Below are 19,470 nucleotides of genomic sequence, written 5' to 3'. Positions count from 1 at the left end.
ACAAAAAAGGAGCAGCGGGAAATTGCACGCTGAAAACAACGATAAACGTACAGTGCGACGCAACTCGAGAAATAATATTGAAAGGTCAAAGAATTTAGAAGAAAAAAAGATTGAATCGTCGCGACGGGACATCACAGTCCCCGTAGGCGTCGTAGTCTCTACAATGAAATTATTTTTGAACAGCTCTGATAGCACCCACGCAACAATGGTTGCTTGTATACTGTCAAATGCTCATATTCTGCGGCCTAAAGCTCATGGCACGGTGCGAAAACGCGCGCGCGGAGAAAGCGACACAGTGCGCGGACAAGCATGCAGACGCGCAGTCGGTCGCTGCGAATCTACGCGATCGCTGCATTGAGGCTTCGTTCTATTACGCTCCATTTAGTTATACAAACACTATAAGAACATATTTCACATAGTTTGCTCTCAGCGTTTACCTACCTTTCACGCAAGAAGCCGGTTCGGGAGACTCCATCGCGGCGACCGCGCGCAGTGGCGTTCACTGCACGTATTCGGTAAGGAGATAGCGCCTGTAAACGATTGTGTGCTTTCAGTTTGCCCAAGATTATTATTTAGACAGTAAGAAACTTCTCTCGTTTCGAAAGTACTTATAGAAATGTCCGGGAGAGCTCGCGCGTGGTGTTTTCAGTGAGCGCTGACAGCAAAACCTATGAGGAGCGCGCCGCATGATCCCTCATACTACGCCAACGAGGCGCTTCCGATAGATGGCGACTCCGTAACTCCTCGCCGCCAATAGCTGTGGTGTTGCCCGTGCATACCGCAGCGCAGCAGCGCCAGATTTCCCTCTAGGTAATGTAGTGAGAAATTCTATGGCTCACGTAAGCACTAGCGCCAGAGTTCCCTCTAGCACGGTAGCGCCACAAATTTCCCTCTAGGTGTTATAGTGAGAAACGTCACATGAGAAACGTACGCAACCATGTGTAATGCAACGGAGCCCGGTGTCAGCCTTATTCACACGTAGCCGTGGACAAGAAGCTGCGTGAAGCTTGGCTCGCGAAACATACCATCACTACTATACACTATACCATCAAGAAAAGCTCATTTACTATACTTATTTGTTACAGAATACAAATAATATCCATTCAATGCATTCTCTTCAATTATTATTTTTTCCTACTGCCACCTCATTCTTCGCACATCGACGTTGGCGGAAACGCAGCACAGCCATCTAGCAGCCTTTTCGCCGCTGTCGTCTGGCTACCAGGCGCGGTTGCTTGTCTCCCTGCTACGGCAACCCTGAATGACGATACTTGGCGAGATTTCTGATCAGGCCTACTAGCCTACGTCCCTACATGTAGCGGCCGGCTCGGTGCGCGTCGTGTGTCTGTCAGAGTGCCACAAGAAGAACTGGCATCGAACAGCGGCGTGGCCCATAGCCGAACCTGCCGCTCGTCACTCTAACCCTCTCCCGGCCTTCGCCACATCGTGCTGTCAGTGGTCCGGCGGAGGAGCAGCGTTCCCGCACGCATTTCGGACAGCGGTCATCGTCCAAGTGTTTACCATGTAAGTGCGTAACGATGTCGTATTCGGGAGCCGTCGTTCATGCTCGCTCGGCCCTCATCGGAGCGGGGGCGTCTTGGATCGTCCTGGGTTTGATCGCGGTGCACACTGCGCTGACAGACCGTGGCAGCGCCCCGTTGCGCTTCCGCGGTTATTGGCATGCGTTGCCCCCCGCCTGCTTGATGTATTTGACGCCTGCTTGCAGTGCTGCGCAAGAGCGATCGCAACTCGTGTGTGCTTGTTTCGCCAAGCTTCCCAAGCTTTGAAAACCCGGCCTGAAAGGAGCGCAGACCGCCGAAAAGGCTGTGCGCCATTCCACAGCGTTTATCATTTGTGATTTGCAGACTCTTCCCCGTTTCTCAGTGGAGCATCCTTGCCCTGGCACACCTCCAGATTTTGAAACACGCTCATCGAGATAAATTGGCTACAAAGTGCGTTGCTCGTCAGCAAATCTGTCCTTGTATGTTTCGGTTACAGCTCAATTCATCCCGCATTCGCCATAGCCATGCACTGACGGCACTCTTGACCGCTCAACAGGCGGTAAAAAAGTATGATTTCTTTTTCAACTAAGATGTATAACTCAGCGGTTGTGACTTGCTGCCCATTTGGATGCTGTGGGCAGCCTTTTGATCTAAGTGAATGTTGTATCATTGTTGCAGAATACACGGATATTTCACTGTTAACAGTGTCAAAAAAGATTGATGACGTGCTCGAACAAGGGGTGCCGTTCATTTAATTTACTTTTAGTACCTTAAAGACCTCATAGAGGCATTACATAAGGGGTAGGTGTACACATATTCATTATACATTAGGTAGCAATTTCAGAGTACAAGTCAAGCCTTAAATGCAACACACATGAACGATATGGGCACACAATTTCGGGAAGTACATGCTTGGAATAGCACAAAGAATGAAATGAATGTAAATAAGGTAACCAGTAGTTGTTTATTAATTTGTTGCATCAATGTAGGTGCACAGGCGGCCATGTGGTGGGGCACATTTGATGGGCACACTGGCGATCCTGAACTCTTGTTCCCTTGCCAGGCTATTGATCATTACATTTGTCTTCTGCATATTAATCAACTCCACACTTACACTCTCTCTGTTAATGTTTATTCATTTGTCGTAACTCATCAAATGATTGAGGACTTTAACAGAGAGAGTGTAAGAGTGTGGTTGAAGATTATTATGCAGAAGATAAACATAATGATCAATAGTCTGGCAAGGGAACAAGAGTTCAGGATCACCAGTCAGCCTCTAGAGTCTGTGAAGGAGTACGTTTACCTAGATAAATTACTCACAGGGAACCCCGATCATGAGAAGGAAATTTACACAAGAGTAAAAATGGGTTGAAACACATGCGGCAGACATTGTCAGACTCTGACTAGAAGCTTATCATTATAATTGAAAAGAAAGGTGTACATTCAGTGCATTTTAACGGTGCTAACACATGGGGCAGAAACTTGAAGACTGTCAAGGAAGCTCGAGAACAAGTTAAGGACTGCCAATGTTCTAATTGACATTAAGAGAAAAAAAATAGAGCTGGACAGGTCATGTAATGTGTAAGTTAGATAACCGGTGGACCATTAGGGTTACAGAATGGGTGTTAAGAGAAGGGAAACAGTGGAGGACGGCAGACATTCTTGGGAAGACATTCTTGCATTAGACATTCTTGGGAAGACTTTTCTTGACAGAAGAGAACAGCCTTTGTGCATTGATTGTGAAGTTCTGTAGGTTTTGGTGGCTTCGCAACGAGTTCTGCCTGAGCAGCTTTAAACCAGTCTTCTCCAAGGATCAGGGGTAGGGAGTTATGGGGAAGCACTGTCACATCTACAATTGCGGAGGTAGGCCCAAGTGAAATGCAAGTCGACATTGTACCTGTATGCATCACTGTACCTCCCCCCACGACAGAGATAGGAGGCTTTGTCCAAGGTGACAAGGCAGGTGATGGGACAAGGTCTTCAGTCTATATGGTTATCTTAGAGCCACTGTCTGGGAAGGCATGGACAGTTCCAACGCCTGTTACATGAGCTTCTATGACAGCGCACTGCACAAGTGATCCCTGTAGGCAAGACATGGCCGCAGTATAGGGATGGCTGTTGTTTGGGAGTCTCTGACGTGTAGCTCGGGGTGCAGGGCACCTGGCAGCCAGGTGGCCTAGCTGTTGGCAATTGAAACACGTGGCTGTGCTGAGGTCATGGCCACTACGGTATGCTGGTGCACCATACTGAGCGGAGATGGCAGCATACTTGACTTCCTGCTCGTGCATGGGCATGTCGGCAATGCGCTGGTGCGGACATGAAGGCGGTGGAGTGATGGGCTGTTGCCTGGAGTTTTAGGTGGCTGGTCTGGATTCTTGGGTGTGGAAGACCTAGGTGAGTAATCATGCTGCGACTTGCGCTGGGGCTCAGCAGGCAATGGGCTGGAGTAGGGCTGCATTTGGGCATGCTGAGCGCATTTGTCGAGATTGATACACGTTGCCATAAAATCGCTTATGGTAGAGGGTTGGCTGGCAGCGATGGTGGCGATAACGTGCTGCTCACATAAGCTTTGAAGAAGGTAGTCGACCTTCTGCCCCTCGGAAAGCTGGACAGGGCATTGTTCCACCAGTTGCAATTTTGCGAAGGCATATTGGCGGATATTCTCATGGGTGTGTTGGTTAATCTTGAGGATGCGCTCCTGCCGCTCCATGAGGGAGAGCTCGGAGGAGAAAGTGTTCTTGAGCGCGTTGCTCCACTCCTGCCATGTCACATACTGGTGGCCGAATGTCAAGTGCCAATTGCGAGCTGTACCCTTCAGTTTGCTAGAAGCGATGAGGCAAGTAGTGGCATCATCCCAAGAGGCGAGTTGTTGCACTTGACGCATTTCGTCAAGCCATGCGTTGTCATGTCTCAGGGATTCGTCAAAGAGTGAAATCGATGCTGAAAGGTTGGGCAATGTCGTTAAAACTGTCGAAGGCCTCCATCAAAGCCGCGAAGGCTTGAATAGTGGTGGGATCCAATGAAAAGCTTGCGGCCGATGGTGTTTGGTCTGGCATCGGAGTCGCTTCACGGTTTGCTTGGATATCGGCGTGCAATCGTCTTTTGTACCGGATGTGTCCAAGTTGTGTCTTTTGAGTTCTTCTCTGAGAAGCTCTACACTTAGGTAAGACATGGTCGCCGTGTCCAATTCATGCCAATGAATTCCAGGCATAATGAAGTATGGTTGTCACGACGACTAGTTTGAGTCGGAACGCCGGAGTAGACTTAGCTTTGTTTCAGAAGTTCGAACGGTGTTAGAGGCTGAGTAGGCTTAGTTGTGTTTCAGAAGTTCGAATGGCGCTCTAGGTTTGACTTAGAAGAACGTGTCGAATGGTGCAAAGGCTTAGGCTGGTCATGATATTAAATGGCCTGGAAGGCTTTGCTTACTCGCTAATGGCTTTGGAAGCTTTGGTTACTCGATCATCGTTGGAAAAAGGCGGGCTTGATGTGACGCCAAGATGCAGATGTGCAGTTGCTGAGGCTCATCATCGACTGCGCCAAATGTGAGGCTCGAAGGCGAACGATTGAAGGCACACTGGCACTTTCTCATGGTAATTACATGTTTAATAACGACAGTAACTGAAAACTGCAGCGCAACAGGGCGGCGCTCGCACACGCACACAGAACGGTCATTCCACAGGCAATGCGCCCAGTTCTCGGCAGTGTCTGCTGCTGTCTCACCAGGCGCCCTCTAGTAGGCTGAGGACAAAATGCTAAACGGAGCAACTGCGGGTGCTGCCATCTGTCCAGAGACACAGGAAATAGGCAGTGCGGGATAGGCAACACCAATGTATTTGTTAGACTGCGCAGTTCCTACGTTATCGTGACTCGGGGGCAATGTCGAGAGAGGGACTCTTGAGTAGACGAAGAGGAGACAAAAAGCTTTGTACAATATCTACAGCTATAGCAGGTGATAGCATACAAGCAGCAGTAAGAGTGCGTCAGACACCATTGGGGGCGGCTGGTGGCGACTCTCTTGAAGGGACACTAAAGGTTACTATTAAGTCAACGTGGACTGCTGTAATACCATCCCAGAAACCTCGACACGCTTGTTTCGTGCCAAGTAGAGACTTATTTTAAGAGAAAATGCGATCTGAAGCGTCCGCGTTCCTCTAGCGCAGTTCAAATCGCCCGCCCTCCGATCGAGGAGTACTGACATCATGGTCTAGAAGTGACGTTGCGCCATCGGTGAGTAGAACGGCGTCCGCAGACGGCGCTACGGCTTTTCTGCGCTAAACGCAAACGCGCGGCCAGAAACAGAGCCAAGACAGAGCCGACAGCAGAGCAGAGTTTGGTGGCTAGCGGAAGGAGAAACGTGCGACCATAAGCTGTTACTTCATTCTATGACGCAAACTTAGACGCTCGTCGCAATGTACCCTGACAACGACAGATTGGCTTTCGATGGTGGGCTCAACTTCAGCGATTTGAGCACTGGCGAGTGCGACCTGTTGCTGAGGGCTCGCGCTCCCGGCATCGTTGCGTACTACGACGGCGGCCTCGACACCGGCTCTCCGGAGCGGGAAAGCAACGAGGGCTTCCCAGGACATCACGTGGACATGGCATTCTCGCTGCTTCTTCTAAATGAAAGCTTTGCGAGCCAGCAGAACCCTCACAGCACGACGCGATAACGAAACTACTGAAACTCCAAAGCGTGAGCGGCGCAGAGTCGAGCGAAAACGAAACCTTTCGACCACCCATATTACTGAAGGGTAACGTCAAAATGTTATTTTTTCTTAGAATCGAATAGACGTAGACAAGTAGCATTTTTTTCCGTCTTATAATCGAATGAAATGATATTTTTAATACGAGTAGTTGAGTATTAGTAACACAAATTATGAGGAGTGCTTTCGTCATCGGGCTAGTACCGGAATGTCGCTGGGGGGTCTCAAATCGTGTCATGCATTTACCTCAAATTCTCGGTTACTAAAGTTCTGTTCGCGATTATATTGACGCCTTAGATGTTCTAGAACATTGCTCTACCACTTTAACTTGACTTCCTGATAACCTTTAGTGTCCCTTTAACAATGGGCCAGTTCTGCCTTAAATCTCTTAGGTGACTAGGCAGGTGACTAGGTGGGTGCCGACATCACCCGCATCGCATTCTGCTTTCATCGTGGCACCATTCTCGGTACGGCGTGCCGGCAGATTCCTTAACTCGACCCACGAGAAGGGGTCAGCGGTTTCGTGGAACTTCGTACACATAGTTCGGCGAATTGGCTTGACACAATTATTTCAAAGTTGTCAGTGGATGTTTGAAGCTCAGCACAAGCAACCACTTCAGAAGAAAGAGGTTGGGAGGGGGAGCGTTTGTTGCCACGATGATAGGCACGCAGTGTGGCACGACAATGTGTGCATTATTTATTGTGCATGGGTAAGCCAGTGGATTACGTTGGTGGGAGAATTTCATTTTTATTTCCTTAAAGATCCCATAGTAGGGGTATTACATAAGGTGTGAGGATACAACATATACAAACAATTGTTATTTAATTTACAACCCTTCCTGCTTGGTCCAAAACGATGGCCTGCAGTGTGTGTAAATAAAAATAAATAAAATAAATAAATAAATCTTTGAACAAATTGGGAAGAGCAGGTGGCGGCAGCGATTTGATGAGGAAGGCCGTTCCAGTCTAGAAGCTCAGTAGAAAAATGAGGCTGAATATGTATTTGTGTGTGAATGTGGTTGTGCTACCTGCTGGGGATGGCCAATGCGTCATGACCGGCACGTTGGGGGAACAATGTATGGTGGGTGATTAAAGGGACACTAAAGTGAAAGATGATTTCTTCTGCATCAGTAAATTACCGTTCTACAACACCAAAAACACCACTCGTACAATGATAAGATGTTTGGTAAGCTAGAAAAAGCACAACTAAATACGGGTGGCGACGCCTACTTAAGTTCCCGCAACTTGGGGCTGTGACGTCATGAATTTTGATGGCATCCTCTAGGGCCTACTAATTATATATAGCGGTACAGATTGACTACATTGTGTTCTAAAGGAACCAAATATTAAACATGGCAAGTTTCGGGAACGTTTATTCAGCCAACGTGGCCCAAATGCAATAACATACTTAGGATCCCTGACGTCCCTCTGACGCACCGGCGCTGGGGTTTCGGCGTGAAATTCAAATACTGATACTTGGACCTTCATTTTCTTATCTTATTTTTTTGAAATGACTGCCTGCAGGGTTCTCAAACAATGCTTCATTAGTCTAAACTGATTTATTGTTTCACTTTAGTGTCCCTTGAAGCGTCGAATAGTAGAGCCTGTGGAAGAGGGATAGGGTGGCAATGTGGCGACGAATGGATAGAAGTGATAAGGAAGATTTCTTTTTTTTTTAAGTATGATGTGCTGACATTGTAAGAGTATGTGGAATTAATCTACCTGGTGGCGCGATTTTGAACTGCCTCAAGGGCATTGGTGAAATATGCTTGATGCGGATCCCAAATGGCAGATGCATATTCGAGTTTTGCTCTTACCAATGGTTTATAGGCTACCAGTTTTACATGCAAGGAAGCAAAGCGAAGGTGACGTCTTTGAAATCGCAATGTTTTGTTAGCCGATGAAATAACATTAGTAGCATGACTGTTCTAGGTTAGGTTGTTATCCAAGGTGGCACCTAAGTATTTGTAGGATTGTACTAATTTCATGGTGACCTCACTAATTCGATAAGAAAAGTGAAGCGGCTGATGATGACGGGCAAACGAGACAAGTTTGCATTTATTAGAGTTGAGTGTCATCAGCCAAAGATAACACCATTCTTGCGCCCGGTTAAGGTCATATTCAAGAGTTGTTTTGGTCAGTGATGGTATTGACTGCGCAGTAAATAACGTAGTCATCGGCAAACATACGGATATGGCAGGACACATGCAAGGGTAAGTCGTTAATGTAAACTAAGAAAAGAAGGGGACCAAGGGCAGACCTCTGTGGTATGCCTGATGTGACGGGTGCAATGTTAGAAGCGTGGTTATTAAATGAGACATAACTGTGAGCGGTTAGTTAAAAATTGCTCAAGCCTTTTTAGGATATCAGGATGCAAATGCAAATGAGAAAGTTTTAGTAATAGGCGTTGCTGAGATATCTTGTCAAACGCTTTCGCGTGATCCAAAAATATGGTGTCTGTATGTTACTGCCAAATTAGCATGAATGTCATGAAGAAATAGTGCAAGCTGGGTCTCGCAAGACCGGCCCCTGTGGAACCCGTGCTGCGAAGGATGAAAGAAGTTGTTAGCATCTAGAAAGTTACATAATATGAGAGTGGATTACATGCTCCATGATCTTGCAGGGAACGCTTGTCATTGAGTTGGGGTGGTAATTTAGTAGAGAATCTTCGTTACCTGATTTGTAGACTGCAATAACCTGCCCCATGTTCCACTCCTGTGGCATGGTGCCTGTGGAAACCGACTGCGAAAATAATAGAGAAACGCTGCATAAATATGTTTCGTGTTTTTTATTAGTTTAGAGTTAAGTCATCAATGCTAGATGATGAAGACAACTTAATATTTTCTATTACAGATAAAAGCCCATGTGATGGCTGACGTGTTGCATTGTATATTTGTGGTTGGTGGAAGAGGAAGTGTCTCCATTTTACTAGTGAACACTGAAGAAGACGCGTTGTTGAACATATTAGAGTAGGTTAAATCTGTCACCGATTCACCCAGCTTGTTAGTAAGGGTGTTCAGACGTGCTTCTTTGGTGTTTGTCACTTGCCAGAATTTTCTTGAATTAGCAAAATATTTGGCAGGTCATAGTGAAAAAAGGCTCACTTGGCATCACGAATTCCAATTAGGTACCCAGTTTCAGCAGCGTAATATTTTTCTCACGCAACTGAGCTTGCCTTAACTTTAGCATGGCGATAGAGGCGCTTTTTTTTTTACCGTATTTACTCGAATCTTGGCCGGCCCCATTCTAAGCCGACCCCCGTATGTCCGAAGTCAGAAAAAATATTAAAAACTTACCTCGAATGTAAGCCGAACAAAAAAGTGAGCACAGCGTTCGCAAAATGAAAACGATATCTATATAACAAGAACATGCCAAGCTCACTCTACGGCATCATCGCTGCTAGCCTCGTACGCTTGCGGATGTGCGCAAGATTGCGCCCACGCATGCGCAGACAGTGCGGCACTGCTCGTACGCGTTGAAACGCGGCACGATCTCAGTGAATAACTCCTCTCTACTATCGCACACCTATCTTCCTTATTGCTATTATCTCCTCGTTACTACACACACAAAAGGCGTCTCTCATTGCCCTTCCAACCACGAACGTTTTTCTCATCAATGCCGAAGTCCTGCCCGGCTTGAAGGTTTGATGATGCCTATTTGGCTAGCACAAGTTTTCATTTGTGGCATCGCCTGTTCGGTGCCATTGCGATAACACCATGCCGCATGCCAATACTTAGCCACCATACCGATACGACACAGGTCAAAATGGCGATGTCACTCGTGTACACCCGCCGTGGTTGCTCAGTGGCTATGGTGTTGGGCTGCTGAGCACGAGGTCGCGGGATCGAATCCCGGCTACGATGGCCGCATTTCGATGGGGGCGAAATGCGAAAACACCCGTGTGCTTAGATTTAGGTGCACATTAAAGAACCCCAGGTGGTCAAAATTTCCGGAGTCCTCCACTACGGCGTGCCTCATAATCAGAAAGTGGTTTTGGCACGTAAAACCCCAAATATTATTATTATTAGTCACTCGTGTACTTTGGTTGGATACTGGCATGGCTAGTAACAGCTTCAATACTGACTTTTATAGATGGAGCTAGCTATGCACCATATTTATCATTTTCGATTGCAAACTGGTGCATTTTTTACAATCCTCGAATCTAAGCTGACCCGAGAGCTTGTTATATGATTATTTGAAAACAAAACAAAAAGCTATTGGCCTAGATTCGAGTAAACACGGTAAATTGTCTAGTTGTTTTAAGGATCTCGTAAACCGTGTTTTTTCTCGATTGGATTGAATGGCTATTCTGGGAGTAAATTGATCCTTTAGTTCACATAGTTTGTTCTTAAACAACAGCCAGTTATCATAAATCGAATGGTTATGAAATTCATCTACAAAGGTAGAAAAAAGACTCATTTCAGTATTTATCGCCTCATAGTTACCTTTGTCATATAAACATATTGTCTTCTGCATTTCACATGGTGGGAAAATGAAAGTGAAAGTACCATGAATATTTGTCATCACTAATCTCACAGAGATATGTAAGGGATGTTAAGCTTTCAGGACTGGTTAGTATAAGTTCTAAAATATTGGCAGAGGTCCCTGAGACATGGGTCGGCTCCAGTACTAGCTGTTTTAAATTGTAATATAAACACAGTTCAATAAAGTCGCCCGCCTCAGTTTGATTTGTTTGTAAAGCAGTGCCATTGCACCAGTTAATGCCGGGAAAGTTAAAGTCCCCAAAAAGGAAAATAGTAGCATTGGGGTGCATTGAAGTAATTTCATTTAATATGTTAAGATATTAGGAAAGTCCGGTTGATGGTGAGGGGGTCTGTAACAAACACCCAGCAGTAGTGTTTGTGGGGAACATTGACATTTTGACCACAGTGTTTCTAAGTGGCTGTTAATGTTAACTTCTGTGCACGGCAATTGTTGGTTCACGGCAATCAGAACACCTCCGCCACGTGCGTCTCTCTGATCGCATAGAAAGACGTCGAAGTTGGGAAGATTGGCCAGGTCTTCTGTGTCACTGATTTCTTTTGTAGGCCACGTTTCTGATAGTATCAGTAAGTTACTGGCAGATGATGACATAAGGTTTGATACGTGTTGATGCTTTGGTAGAAAGCTACATATGTTCGTGAAAAAGGTTTGATACGTGTTGATGCTTTGGTAGAAAGCTACATATGTTCGTGAAAATGACTGTGAAGACAGATTATTACATGGGGCAGCAGGGCAAGTTCTTAGCTGCGTAGGATAATGGGATTGGTTTGCTGTTTCTTTGATGGTCTGTGATGTCTCGTCAAATATGTAGCATTTAGTACCTATGTGCAATGTTTTGTAACTTAATGAAAAGCAAGCAGATTTTGCTTTTGCAAAAGCAACATGGTGCGTGCGGGTGTTCTGCACAGCCTTAGAAAAATCTTTATTGATACTACGTTCAGTGCATTTAAACTTAAGGCCATTTGACGTGACAGTCTCTTTTGTCTTGAAGTATGTAAATTTAACAATTATAGGGCGACGGGGCCCAGCGGTATGCCTCCCGAGATGATGTGCTCATTCAATTTCTTTTGTATCTATGTTAACGTTAAAGGGCTGACAGCACAGCTGGGTTACGGGTTCTTCAGACTGGGCGAATGTTTCCGAGGGATTAGTGTTAGGAACACCATAAAAGATTAAGTTATTCCTACATGATCAGTTTTCAGCGTCATCCATACACCGTTCCGAGCTAGTGGCTAGGTCAGTAATTTTAGTAGCTCCTGCTTGTACAGCCTTGATTTCATTTCGTTACGGGATGATGCTTTGGTAAAGTTTTTTTACTACTGTCACTCGGGAATTCAAATCCCACACCAACTTATTTATCACCAGTATTTGGCTCATAATGTCTTTCATTTCTGTGATTATTTCTTTTAGGCTGGCTGATAGTTTTTGCAGCTCTTTCAGTACAAGGTCAGCACTATCGGGACCCGGGTTAGATTCAGTGTCACCTGACAAGAGAAGCAAACAGCGAATGGCAAAAACACGCTCAACAGCAATAGCAACACAGCACCGGGGGCTCAGCAGCTGCACTAGAAGATAATTACTAGACTTCTGTGCATAAAGATAATACTTGCTACCAACCTGCATGGAGAAGAGCAATGGGTTAGTTGTCTGCATTGTGGTACAGCAACCGAGCCTACAAAGCTCTGTCGACAATTGCGGCTGATTTAAGGCGCCAATACCCTACAGTACAACGCCGCGCACCTGCCGCAGCTGGAGTAGCGCATGCGCAGATCACCGCGCCACTCCGTGCCACCTGTCGTGGAACATCGAAATATATCTTTTCGCGCGCTTTCTCTGTCGATAGCGATTGCCACCGCGGACCGGACTGTTGCTCCGCGACGGCACGGACGCAGACACATTCCGCAAGACGAAACATTAAGGTCACTCTGCATAACACAAACACGTAGCCGCTTCCACTCCTTTTCGTCGCTTCAATAGCTTTCAGTTCACGAGTATAGCGGTCCCTCCGCCGCTTCCATAGTTTCAGGCACTCTTCGACTGAAACAGGGAAAACAAGACAAACAAACAGGCGCTGAGTGCATAGCATTGACGCTCCTGTTGAGAGGCTGGAGTACATGCGTATCTGCTCCCTCGCGTTGTTTTCCCGCTCCGCATCCCAGTAGTCCATTCTTTTGGTGCCGCAGACACAAGGGTGTTGTTGGACAGTGTCCAGAAACTTTTTGATTTCGGAGCCGCACAGGTCAGGCATGCTTTCTTACGAAGAGGCCATCTCGTTCTGGCTCAGCCTGCCGAGTAGCGAGTCTCTACCTCGACGAGAGAGGGCGCTAGGCAACTTGCTTGGCGCGGTTGGCGCGAAATGCAGTCGGTTGCATTCGGCGACGGACGACGTCCGAACCCGCGGAATGCCGCCGGTTGCGTCGGCGCCAGATGCCGTCGGACTGTAGAGGGTCGTGTTTTCGCCAACGTAACGTCGCCATGACGAGTGCGTGCGCGCGCGTTACGTCGGTGTGTATTGCCCCCTTTATACTTGGCGGGAGCACAAGTGTCAGTGCCGATGGGGCCTTCCACAGGGAATCCAGCATCCAGATGTCGCATGGTGGCGCTGACACAGATGAGGTTGCGCAGTTGATCCCTATGGTGCAGGCGCCAGATGACATACAAGGCGACCACATGCCAGCTTCATTGATATGGGGCAGCAGCGCACATTCCACTGACGTGTTGATAGCAGGAGTTAGCCGTGAGGACAGCTGCTTGTGGGTGACGATAGCCACAAACACATGCGTGGCGAAGAGCAACGGGTTAGTTGTCTGCATTTTGGTACAGCAACCGAGCCCACCAGTGGTATAGCCAGAAATTTTGTTCGAGGGGGGTGGGTGGGTGGGGGGGTGACTCATGTTGGAGCTCGGCCTGCTCCTTACAAAATTTGTCAAGGGATCAAATACATGAATAATAACTGCATTGCCATTGCCAAAGAGGTTGCAAACGAATTCTTCGAGGCTACACACTGTCAGCGCAAGCAAAATATGTATTCTTTCATAAAAATATATCCGTATGTCCCAAAAATTGTTCCATTAACTGATATCTGTGCTTCCATGTTTCTTATCTATTTAATGAATAAAAAAAATGCCACACAAACTTTAGAACTATATCAATTCGAAACCAGCAAAGCAGTGCATGCCATTGTTATGAAAAATGTGAAGGCCATGAAATGAACAAGTTGAGGACAAATATTTTAATGAAACTTTGTCATTCAAGAACTTTGTTTACATTTTTGTACATATGCAACGGCCAGGAAAAAATTTCAATGACGCTGTTCTTAGTTCCAATGTATTGCGCGGGCGCAGCTGTGACCGGTCGTGTATTGTAATTGCACTAAAGTTATAGTCGCAACAGAGACCAAATAAAGAAAGCAGGAGTTCTGCAAAGTATACATTAGAAATGCGAAGATACAACGAAATACTCAAATGCGAAGATAAAGCTTGATAAAGGGCAAAAAAGTGTCCCTGGAAACAAAGCTCACTGCATGTATCCACAAAACCTCGTAACAAGATATTTAAGTATACATATAAATCTCCAATAAATCTACGTATCTAAGCAAAGTCACTGTATACAGGGCGTCTCAGCTAACTTTAACCAGAGTTTAAAAATATGCCGATGAACTCTAAGATGACGCGACCAAATGCATGTTGCTCACTTTTGTACGTAGTGCGTCACGCTTTTTGTGTATTTTGCTTCATTGGATTTTTAGTCAAGATGAATTAACCAACTTCTGAAGTAACGAAGCTAGAAAAAAATTCCTATTAGAAAGCTGCAGAGCGGATTGCAAAACGTTCGAATAAACAGTTTCTTTCTATCTATTAAGCATTAGTGTATGTCAGCTTACTGATGATGCCCGTGAAATACAAAATACCATGCCACATGCCCGCTTGCACGTTGTGATTGCACTGCTCCCCAATGTTCTGCGCACAAACAGCCATAGGTGCGCTGCTGCTTAAAAGGCAACAGGGCAGCGACGTAGGCGTTGGCAGTGTGCCATTTACACCAGTGATGTGCACCCCTCGCGACAGTTCGTTATGGCAATAAGCCGACGCAGCGGTTATCGCTTGTGCTGACTGAAGCAACAAGTCCATCATTTTGCGATAGTTGTAAGCAAATTGAACATCCTTAAATAAAAAGCTCAGTTTTCAGAAGGCTGAAAATGGTAGAATAAGAGTATCTTAAATGGCCAAACGCCACCTTTCACCGATTTTACATTTAGTTTTCATGCACTTTCCCAGCAAGTGCTCGAAGAGGTCACCTTCTGCAGCGGTACAACACTGAGATCTTCTGAGAAGGCTTGCTGTTGCTGCCTTGAGCACCGTCAGTGAAATGCTGTGGCAGACTTCAATTATCTTCTCCTGTAAGGCTTCTGTATTTGTTTCCATCGTGTAAACGGGATCGTTAATATAGCCCCACAAGGAAAAGTCAAGAGGGTTGAGGTCGGGCGACCTTGCCAGCCACAGCAGAGGCCCGTTTCTCCCTATCCATTGCTCTGGGAACGTAATATCAAGCCATGCTTGTGCTTGACTGCAGCTGTGGGCTTGGGCCCCGTCGCGCTGATCCCACATTGCGTCAAGCCAGGCTAGTGGCATGTTGCAGCAGAAGTCTTCAACCAGCCCTTTGAGGAGCTCGCATACCTACTGCCGGTCAGAGTGTTGTTAAATAACACTGGGCCAGTAACTTTGCTTTCATATATTCCTCACCGAACGTTAAAAGACCACTGATATTGGTGGCAGATCTTCCTAGCCAGCCAGTAGTGATTTTGCTCGTTCCAATAGTGTGCGTTGTGGATATTTACTTGGCAATATTGGGAAAAGCTCGCTTTGTCAGTCCACAGTACCTTAGTGCGAAAGTCAGAATCCTGCTCCTCCTGAATCAAAATCCAATTCACGAAGTTGAGTCTCTTTTGGAGATTCCTTGACTCCAGGCAGCATTGATGCAACTGCAGATGATAGGGGTGCAGTCCAGCTGTTTTCAAAATCCTCCAGATAGTTGAGTTGGACACACTGAGCTGTGTGCTCAGGCTGTGCGTGATAAAGTGTGGCTTAGCCCCCATGAAAGACAAAATGTTGGAGTGAACGTCATTATTTATGACTGAAGCTCTCTGCCTCTTTCTTGTGAAGCTTCTGGTTTGCTTCAGCGACTTGTAGGTGTTGAATATTGTCATTGGGCTCGGTCATATACCTAGGTGCCAGCATCGAAATATTCTTGTAGCCTGCCGTCTCTGTCCGCTTGCAGCTCCTAGGACAAGGATCCTGTCTGCTTTTTCCTCGTTGGAAAAAGGCATCACGAAATTGCTTGCGCTTTAACAGCCGATGCACGGTAGTCTGTTTATCGCTGCCTGGAGCTACCAGCTACCACAACCACCACGTCCGTCAGTTGCCTTACGCAGTGGAAGCGATAACGGTTGCTAGTTTAAATCGAAGAGCCAACGCTTGCGTCGCTGCCATGTCGCTTTTTAAGCGGCAGCACACCTATGGCTGTTTGTGTGCAGAACGCTTCGGAGCAGTGCAATCACGACGCACAAGCGAGCATGTCACATTGTGTTCTTTTGTATTTTGCGGGCATCCACAGTAAGCTGAAAAACACTAATACCTAATAAATAGAAAAAAAAAACGCTCTGCAACCTTCTAATTGGAATTGTTTTTCTAGCTTCGTTGCTTCAGAAGTTGGTTAATTATGCTTTACTAATCATCGAATTAAATGAAACAAGAAATAGCGTGACACACAGCATACAAAAGTGAGCAACATGCATTTTGTCGCGTCGTCTTAGAGCGAATCGGCATATTTTAAAACTCTGGCTTAAGTTCGCTGAAACACGCTGCATAGTGCATAAAACAAGGCAAATAAACATGTTGTGCAATCACAGATCACAGAATCCTAAGCCCCCCCCCCCCTCTGCTCGCTCTGACACATTGCGCGCGATGGAAGGCGGCGCGCTTCCTCCCCGCTTTTCTCCATTGCGCACACAAGAATGACCCACCATCGTTGGCTCATGCCACCCCCTAAACTTTCACTGGCACATAAGGCATGTGGCGCACGGTGATGATGTTATCACCCTTGGACTTCATATGAAACACGACGGCGACGACAGGAATGAGCCTTCAGTGTACATATAATTGCTATCGCACTAATGTAATAAGAGCATCCGGCAACTGAAGAGTCCCGTGGCTTTCTGGAAAAGAAGTGACAAAGTTGAACTATCACCATGTCACAATTTGCCGTGCTGCAACAGACAGACAGACAGACAACGAACTTTATTTAATCCTGAGGAGCTACCAGGACCTCCTAACGGGAGGCCATTGTAGCCGCTGGCCGCGCCCACGTAAAGGACAGAACGCCGTGACGCTCCGCTCTTTCCTGGGCCCTCTGGATAGCCTGGGCTTGCTTTCGGAGTACCGTGCTTCTGATGGCCTCCTCCCATTCGGCTTCGCTGGAGAGGAAGTCGTTAGGCAACGCGGGACATCGCCAGAGCATGTGAGCCATTGAGCAAAAGGTTTCAGTGCAGTCGGGACAACTAGGGTCCACATCCGAGTACATCCTACTGAGGAATCCCCGCGACGGGAAAGATCCTGTCTGCAGCATTCTAAGTGTAGCTGACTGACCTCTACTGAGCTTCGGGTGAGGCAGAGGATAAATTCTCCGACCAAGTTGGTAATGTTTAGTGATTTCATTAAATGTGAGGAGTGGATCGTTCTGCTGAGGCCCTTCCTGCCCCTCCGGAGCCTCCAGACCGTCGCGGCGCGTGAGTTCTCGCGCACGGTCGTGGGCAAGGTCGTTGAGGTTTGGGAATCCCTCGAGAACGTTCGTCCCCATGTGTGCGGGGAACCACGTGATATAATGAAAACCGGGGTAAGCCCTTTTCTCTAAAATAGAGGCCGCTTCTCGTGCGAGGTTACCAGACTCGAAAGCTCTGATTGCGTCTCTCGAGTCGGTGTAAATGTAGGAACGCTCTGTATCACACAAGGCCAGCGCAACCGCAATTTGCTCTGCTATACTCGCGGTGGCCGCTCTGACCGAGGCCGAGGACCGAAGCACCCCCCACCCGTCTACAACCGACAGCGCGAACACTCTCCTGTTCCCATACTGCGCCGCATCGACAAAGAGCGCGAAGTCTCTGTCATCTCTAACTTTCTTCAATATGGCTCGCGCACGGGCTTTACGTCTACCCTCGTTATGCTGAGGATGGACGTTCCGCGGGAAGGGCCTCACCAGGTAGGTCGCCCTCGTTTCTCGTGTCAATGTTATACGCCGGTCCTCCATTATCCTAGGAGCCATGCCAACCTCGTCGAGAATTCGCCTGCCAGCTTGGGTCGACGATAGCCTAACCACCTGGGCAGTGACCTGTGCCTCTATGATCTCGTCTATGCTATTGTGCATACTGAGTTGATCTAGCCTGTCGGAGCTCGTGGCAATAGGCAAGCCTAGCACTTTCTTGATGCTCTTGTGCATGAGTGTATTTAATTTGGTCTTTTCCGTTTTTGTCCACACTAGAGCTGACGCCACATAGTTAATATGGCTCATGAGGAACGCGTTGTACATCCGAAGGAGGTTGTCTTCACCTAACCCCTTCTTACGGTTGGACACCCTAGCAGTTAGCCGCAACATATTCTCTGTTTTGGCTGCAACGTGGGTAATTGTTCTGGCATTACAGCCCCTCGCGTCTATGAGCAGGCCTAGGATCTTAACTGAGTCGACTCTGGGAATTTTCTGCCCATTATTCGCGTATAATGCCACGGGTAGCTGGTTGAGGGGTGTCAGGCCCCGAACCCCTTGCCTTGCGGGTCTGTAAAGCAACAGCTCCGATTTACTCGTAGACAGCTTGAGACCCGTGTCCGCGAGGTAAGCCTCCGTCTCGTCCAAGGCCGCTTGTAGAGCTTGCTCCATTTCAGCTAGGGAGCCCCTTGGGCACCAGATCGTGATGTCATCTGCGTAAAGTGCGTGATCTATGCCCTGGAGGCCGCCCAGCCTATCTGATAGACCCTTCATGACTATATTGAAGAGCAGTGGCGAGATGACTGATCCCTGAGGGGTAACCCGAGCTCCCAATTCGTACACGCTCGACCGAATCTGCCCCACCTGAATAGTAGCAGTTCTGTTCATGAGAAAGGACCTGACGAAGGCCTGGAATTTGACTCCCAGGCCTATCCCGGCCATGGCTTACAGAATGTATCTATGAAACACTGTGTCGAACGCCTTAGTGAGATCCAGGGCGAGAATCCCTCTCACGTCCCGGTTGCCGCTATCAAAGATTTGCTTCCTTAGCATTAGCATAACATCCTGCGTCGATAGGCCGGGCCGAAAACCAACAATATTATGTGGGAAGAGGTTTTTGCGCTCTATGTACCCGGAAACCCTGTTCAATATTGCGTGCTCCGCTACCTTGCCTATGCACGAGGTTAGTGATATTGGCCTCATGTTGTCCAAATGAAGAGGTTTTCCTGGTTTAGGGATGAGTGTCACTATAGCTGACCTCCATCCGTCAGGCACCTGTCCTGTCTCCCATACCCTGTTGACCTCCTTAGTAAGTAGTTCCACTGCTTTATCGTCCAGGTTTCGTAATAGCCTGTTAGAAACTTTATCCGGACCCGCAGCCGATCTGCTGTTTAAATTATAGATCACCGCCCTGATCTCTGATTCTGTGAAAGGCGCGTCCAGTTCCTCTACCGTCACGCACTCGATCTGCGGATAATCCTCTTCCTGCGTTGGCCCTATAGGGAGGTATC

General features: G+C 47.2%; 1 protein-coding gene across 14 annotated transcripts in view; it reads left to right on the top strand.

Moving 5' to 3' along the window:
* The first annotated feature begins 1,214 nt into the window (after positions 1-1,214).
* Positions 1,215-19,470, top strand: part of faf (ubiquitin carboxyl-terminal hydrolase-like faf) — an 819,194-nt gene continuing 800,938 nt past the window's right edge. For 13 of the 14 annotated variants that reach the window (XM_075682878.1, XM_075682872.1, XM_075682871.1 and 10 more), the window contains exon 1: positions 1,216-1,524. The gene's annotated coding sequence lies outside the window, so the exon portion shown is untranslated. Of the gene's footprint in view, positions 1,525-19,470 lie in introns of all 14 variants that reach the window. The other variant, XM_075682882.1, reaches the window with a different exon arrangement.

This window comes from Dermacentor variabilis, chromosome 2, assembly GCF_050947875.1.
Source record: "Dermacentor variabilis isolate Ectoservices chromosome 2, ASM5094787v1, whole genome shotgun sequence".
Taxonomy (NCBI): domain Eukaryota; kingdom Metazoa; phylum Arthropoda; class Arachnida; order Ixodida; family Ixodidae; genus Dermacentor; species Dermacentor variabilis.
This window is presented reverse-complemented; position numbering and strand designations above follow the sequence as displayed.